The following is a 6,627-nucleotide window of genomic DNA, read 5'->3' on the forward strand; positions in this document are numbered from 1 at the left end:
TGGACATAAAATGAAGGGTTCGGAATGAACAACAGGGAGAATAGTAGAAATATGTGAAGGAAAATGTTCTTACAATAAACGATTTTTCTCAACACAAGAGTGTGAAGCAAATGACTACTATAAATGGTGGGTATCCGGGACAGACACATTCATATTTATTGACTGTAGCATTGTCAATCTATGACATACTAAATCTAAAACATTACTAATCAAATTTGGAAATTATTGCACACCATGAAAAGCAGCAACACATTTTCACGTCAGATTATACAAGGATCAACTGCATCACTTGGAATAAATCTAAAATCACTTGTCATCAATATTTGTGCTGAAGTTGGTCCTTTCTGCAGGGTCATCCCCAAACTTTCTGGCTTCACCCTCCTGTTTTCTGACCCATTTCTATTGGCTTCCCTAGTTGGAGAATCCTACCAAAGGTGGAAAGCAGTGTGTCATCCCAAGGTCTGTCTCCAGAGAAGGTGGCAACAAGGAAGCTGATAGGGAGCTTAGGCTGCAGATACCTACATTTGAGATGGAGAAAAAGAAAGTGGCAATAAAGGCTGAGGCAGAGAGAGCCTTGGAAGAGCCAACAATGTTGTTAGCTCATGAACGGAGTCTAAAAGACTTGCATTTGAAGGCCAAACAGCTGTCAGAGTTCAGCAGAAATGGCAGCAGCATAAACACAGGGTCCAGCGAAGGAGGAAAAATCCACCCACCCAGGAAATTGACACCTAACCTTGAGGTGGGGGGATGACAGTCAGGTAGTTAGAGGCATATGAAGTACCTCTAGAGATGCATAGGATCCCTAAGGAGGACTGGAGAGCTAGCCTCTGGAACCATATACCTAATGAGGGGAGGGGCCCCCTATTTGCCCTAGAGAAATGAGACAGGATGAGATATCCCCCATGAAGGAAACTCTTGTTAGGAAACATGGCCTCACCTCAGAAAAGTACAGGTTGAGGTTTAGGGGCAGTCAGAAACAGTCACACCCGTCCTGAAGGGATTTTGTGGATTGCTTGTGTAAGGCACTGGATGGTTGAGGGGGGTAGTGAGATAAACACCTATGGGGGGCTGTACAATTTGATTGCCAGAGAGCACATGTTCAGTCACTGTTTTCCAGAGCTACACCATCACCTGGTTGACTGCAAGCTTACTGAACCCAGGGAGCTTGCAAAGGAGGCAAACATCTAGGCAATTACCAGAGTATCTAGGAAGTTACCTGGGAGTGCTCCTAAGGAAGGTGGTTCAGGTTCACCCCAACAGAGTGAGGGAGATGTACACAGTGACCCAGACAGGTCCTAGTACAGTGTGGAGTGGGGGGAAAGGGTTCCCAAATCCCTCATAATAATATGAGGGGAGGTTCTAGTGGGCAGAGGCCTCGGGTACCCTATTTCTAAATCTAGTGCCTGCTCCCAGGTGAAGCACAAGCATGGCGACTTGGTCTGCACCAATAAACCATCCACTGGTGGGAGTTCCACAGTGCCAGGAGAAGTGGGAGGGGAAGCCTCAGAGGACGCGCTCACAGTGGAGTTTTATGAGAGTACCATTCCCAATGAGAGAGTACAGAGGTCCTGATGGAGGGGAAGAAGGAGTAAACAGTCCACAGTAAGAGAACCAGAGGCCCAAGGACCACCTCTTAGACCAGAGCACCTCAAGACTGAAACTGGTCAGGCCACATCTGACCTAGAGGTGCTCCCTGCACTTTGATGGAGACAAAGGGCTAGAGATCTGCACCAGGCAAACCCCAGCATGATAAAGACAGAGTGTGTGACTCCTGAGGGTGGTGGTGGTCTTCCACTGGAAGTCCTGGTTCACAACTGAACTGGTCGGAGATAGATTGAAAGTAGGGTGCCTAAATCCAGGGCTGCTGGCCTGACTCTGAGAAACCTCAGAGGTCAGAGAAACCTCAGGAGCCCATAGATACCCCCTTTGCCAGCCCCAAGGTTTGAAGAGATGCCTACCCAATGTCCCGCTTAGAGCTTCCACCTGGTAGTAGATGGTCCGGGGCTGGCTCTTGACACTTACAGCTGTCAGAGTCTTCTCTTGGTTGCTGTCCTTATGGGCAGAGGTTTCCTTGGGTTGAGGACATAAGTCTTATCCAAGGAACAGAATGTGCCACATCACTTGGTGGTACTGTCTGCCTACTGGGGTGCATTTAAAGCGATCTAAGGTTAGGAACTGCTAAGTTGGGGACCACAGATGAGGAGAAAGGTTCCCCATGGGTCAGTCCAATGGCTCAGTAGAATATAGACAGAGGGATCCCACTGAGTTCAGACAGGCATAGAACTGACATGTGCCCCTGCATGACTGGGCCTTTGTCCATGTTCTATTGCCTAAGCAGTGAATCCCACCAAGGTATTGATCAGTCTATCCTGGATTTCAGCTGGAAGGGGGTAGTGTTGCACTTGGCCCTTTCTGCAGGGTCATCCCCAAAGTTCTTGCCTTCACCTTCCTGTTTTCTAAACCCATTTTGTATTGGCTTTTAGGGCTCTCAGCACTTTTCCACTGCTAACCACTGCTAATGTTCTTATGCTCTCTCCTTTAGGTGTGGTAGGATTGGTTTACACACAATTGGCATATTTAATTTACTTGCAAATCCCTAGTAAAATGGTACTAGATGTGGCTAGGGCCTGTACATTAAATGCTACCAGTGGGACTACAACACTGATTGTGCTACCCACTTAAGTAGCCTTCTAAAACATGTCTAAGGCCTGACACCAGAGCCTGTATGTGCAGTTTTAAACTTACATTTCAACCTGGCAAAAAAAAACTTTGCCTGACCCAAACCTTACTTTTTAATATATATAAGTTACCCATACGGTAGGCCCTGAATAGCATAGAGGGCTTGGTGCAGTGTATTTAAAAAATGTATTTTTCACTACAGCAAGGTGTACCTTTCCCATAGGATAACATTGGAGTTACCCTATTGCATTTAATAAGCTGTAACGTCCAATTTGGAACAGGAAGACAGATCGAGTTGGTTGTCTAAATAATTATAATAAAAATCCCTCTTTAATGGTAAAGTTGGATTTCCAGTGACAATTCTGAAAATGCCACTTTTAGAAAGTTGGTATTTTCTTGCCATAACTGTTTGGTGCCTACAGCCTGTTCCTGGGTCACATGACAAGGTGTAGCTAGCAGTTGGTCTTTGTGTTGTGCTCCCAGACAGCGAGAAATAGGTGCTGGAAAAAGGGTCCACTCTGAGGTAATGAGGGAGAGGAGCAGACACCTACCAAACTTGCGTGTTACAAAGGCACTATGTGAGCACACTCACAAAGGGATTGTCACTAGTCTATTGTGACCCCAGACAAACTGGAGACAGGACTGGGAGGAAGGGGATGTCTGACCCTTCAGGTGGGTGGAAAACTCTAGAAGCTTCCTCTACTTCAAAGTGGGAACCAGGTATAAATATTGGACCTCAGAGCAACTCTTCAGGACACTTCTGGACTTGCACACTCTGCTAGGAAGAAAGGCTGCTGTGCTGCTGAAATGACTGCCACTCTGATGGACTGCTGCCCTGATGTGCTGACCTGCTGCTATACAGCCTAATTGCCTGGATAAGAAGGTTTGGACCTGCACCTCTAAACTCAGGACCCCAGATTGACTCCGTGGGCTATTTGGCTGGTCATCTGATCAGAAAACTCAGGGGCATAATAGGCTTTTAACAACCATGAACCCAGCTCCTGGACTATGCCATCTGTGAGTACGGCCCTCTCAAGTAGTACCATCCCAATCCTGGACCCTTGGAAGTGGTACTCAAGGTGCTCTGCCAGCAAGTCTTTGGATCCAACAGAACCAACACATCTGTGAGTGTTTATTAAATGTTTATGAGTGCTAAAAAAATTAAATGAGTATACTTTGTATGCTACTAATGTGTGATACTATTTCTAACTTATATTATATGAGTGGCTGTGTGTATCTGTGTGAGATACATGTCAAGATATATGTCTGAATGGTTATATGGGTGTGTGAATGGGTGTGTAAGTGGCTGTATTGGTATATAAGTGGGTGTGTGGGTGGTTGTGTGGGTGAATGAGTAATTGGCTGCATTGGTGTGTGAGTGAGTGAGTTGCTGTGTGATTGTCTGTATGGGTGGGTGAGTGGGCATGTGAGTGACTGGTTGAGTAAGTGTCTGTGTGAATGGCTGTATGGGTGAGGGAGCGGATGATTGAGTGATTGTATGGATGTTTGAATGGGTATTTATACCCTCCTTTTTGCCTTCTGCTAGTTTTTCTGCCCTCTGTTGTAGCATTTTCTGCTCATTTTCTGCCTTCTGTTTGGCCTTTTCTGCTAGTTTTTCTGCCCCCTGTTTTGCCCTGTTTTGCTCTGTTTGGCCTTTTCTGCTCTTTTTTCTGCCCTCTGTTTTGCCTTTTCTGCAATTGTGAAATTTCAGCCCTGGTGATCCCAGCTTCTGGGGCCCAGTCACATCTACCTGGGTGCCCTGAATCCATCCAGGGCACCCAATGTGCGTTGATGAAGACCACAGGGTGAGCCTAAATGCCTCCATGGTCCTAGCTTATTCCCCCTCCCTCCTGTGGGAGCCAGCATTACTCCCGCTTTCAGGGAGCTGCTACATATGCAGCTCCCTGAGTGTGAGTAATTCTTTGATCTGTTTCTCTGCCTTCATGACATCGGGCAGAGAAACAGATGAAATCTCCGCTCCCAGCAAGCAGAAGCAGTTCAACAGCTCCTGCTTGCTGGGAGTGGACTTAGTGTTTGCTCTCGCTTAGCAGGAACTGTCACAGCTTCCTCCAAGCGAAAGCAAAATGCTATCTCCCAAAGGGAAGACATGGCTTGGCAGTTCTGGCTGGACTGTTCCCATGAGGCGCAGGGTCAAGACCGATTTGCATATGGCCATGTCTGAACTGGGGTGGCTTGGTGAGCAAAATAACGATGGATTAAACCCAGATCTGTGACTGGGGGTGAATGTTTTGCCATTGTGCAACATTCCGTCCATCATCTTGTGTGTTTTGCTGTTCACCCTATGTGGGAAGGGTATGCCCAGACGTGGGTACTGTGCTCACTAAGCCACTGGAGTCAAGCTATCCTGGCTGAAGACGGCTGATAGCCAGAAACCGGTCCTAGGATGCTTGATTCCAGTCCAGGGAAGGCATGGCTTGGCAGTTCGGGCTGGATTGTTCCCATGTGGCAAAGGGTCAAGACTGATTTGCATATGGCCATGTCTAAACTGGGGTGGCTTGGTGAGCAAAATAACGATGGATTAAACCCAGATCTGTGAATGGGGGGTGAATGTTTTGCCATTGTGCAACATTCCGTCCATCATCTTGTGTGTTTTGCTGTTCACCCTATGTGGGAAGGGTATGCCCAGATGTGGGTCCCGTGCTCACTAAGCCACTGGAGTCAAGCTATCCTGGCTGAAGACGGCTGATAGCCAGAAACCGGTCCTAGGATGCTTGATTCCGGTCCAGGGAAGACATGGCTTGGCAGTTCGGGCTGGACTGTTCCCATGAGGCACAGGGTCAAGACTGACTTGCATACGGCCATGTCTGAACTGGGGTGGCTTGGTGAGCAAAATAACGATGGATTAAACCCAGATCTGTGACTCGGGGTGAATGTTTTGCTATTGTGCAACATTCCGTCCATCATCTTGTGTGTTTTGCTGTTCACCCTATGTGGGAAGGGTATGCCCAGATGTGGGTCCCGTGCTCACTAAGCCACTGGAGTCATGCTATCCTGGCTGAAGACGGCTGATAGCCAGAAACCAGTCCTAGGATGCTTGATTCCGGTCCAGGGAAGACATGGCTTGGCAGTTCAGGCTGGACTGTTCCCATGAGGCACAGGGTCAAGACTGATTTGCATATGGCCAGGTCTGAACTGGGGTGGCTTGGTGAGCAAAATAACGATGGATTAAACCCAGATCTGTGACTGGGGGTGAATGTTTTGCCATTGTGCAACATTCCGTCCATCATCTTGTGTGTTTTGCTGTTCACCCTATGTGGGAAGGGTATGCCCAGACGTGGGTCCCGTGCTCACTAAGCCACTGGAGTCAAGCTATCCTGGCTGAAGACGGCTGATAGCCAGACACCGGTCCTAGGATGCTTGATTCCAGTCCAGGGAAGACATGGCTTGGCAGTTCGGGCTGGACTGTTCCCATGAGGCACAGGGTCAAGACTGATTTGCATATGGTCATGTCTGAACTGGGGTGGCTTGGTGAGCAAAATAACGATGGATTAAACCCAGATCTGTGACTGGGGGGTGAATGTTTTGCCATTGTGCAACATTCCGTCCATCATCTTGTGTGTTTTGCTGTTCACCCTATGTGGGAAGGGTATGCCCAGATGTGGGTCCCGTGCTCACTAAGCCACTGGAGTCAAGCTATCCTGGCTGAAGACGGCTGATAGCCAGAAACCAGTCCTAGGATGCTTGATTACGGTCCAGGGAAGACATGGCTTGGCAGTTCGGGCTGGACTGTTCCCATGAGGCACAGGGTCAAGACTGATTTGCATATGGCCATGTCTGAACTGGGGTGGCTTGGTGAGCAAAATAACGATGGATTAAACCCAGATCTGTGACTGGGGGTGAATGTTTTGCCATTGTGCAGCATTCCGTCCATCATCTTGTGTGTTTTGCTGTTCACCCTATGTGGGAAGGGTATGCCCAGACGTGGGT

The sequence above is a fragment of the Lissotriton helveticus genome, chromosome 1_2 (assembly GCF_964261635.1).
Source record: "Lissotriton helveticus chromosome 1_2, aLisHel1.1, whole genome shotgun sequence".
NCBI classification, from domain to species: domain Eukaryota; kingdom Metazoa; phylum Chordata; class Amphibia; order Caudata; family Salamandridae; genus Lissotriton; species Lissotriton helveticus.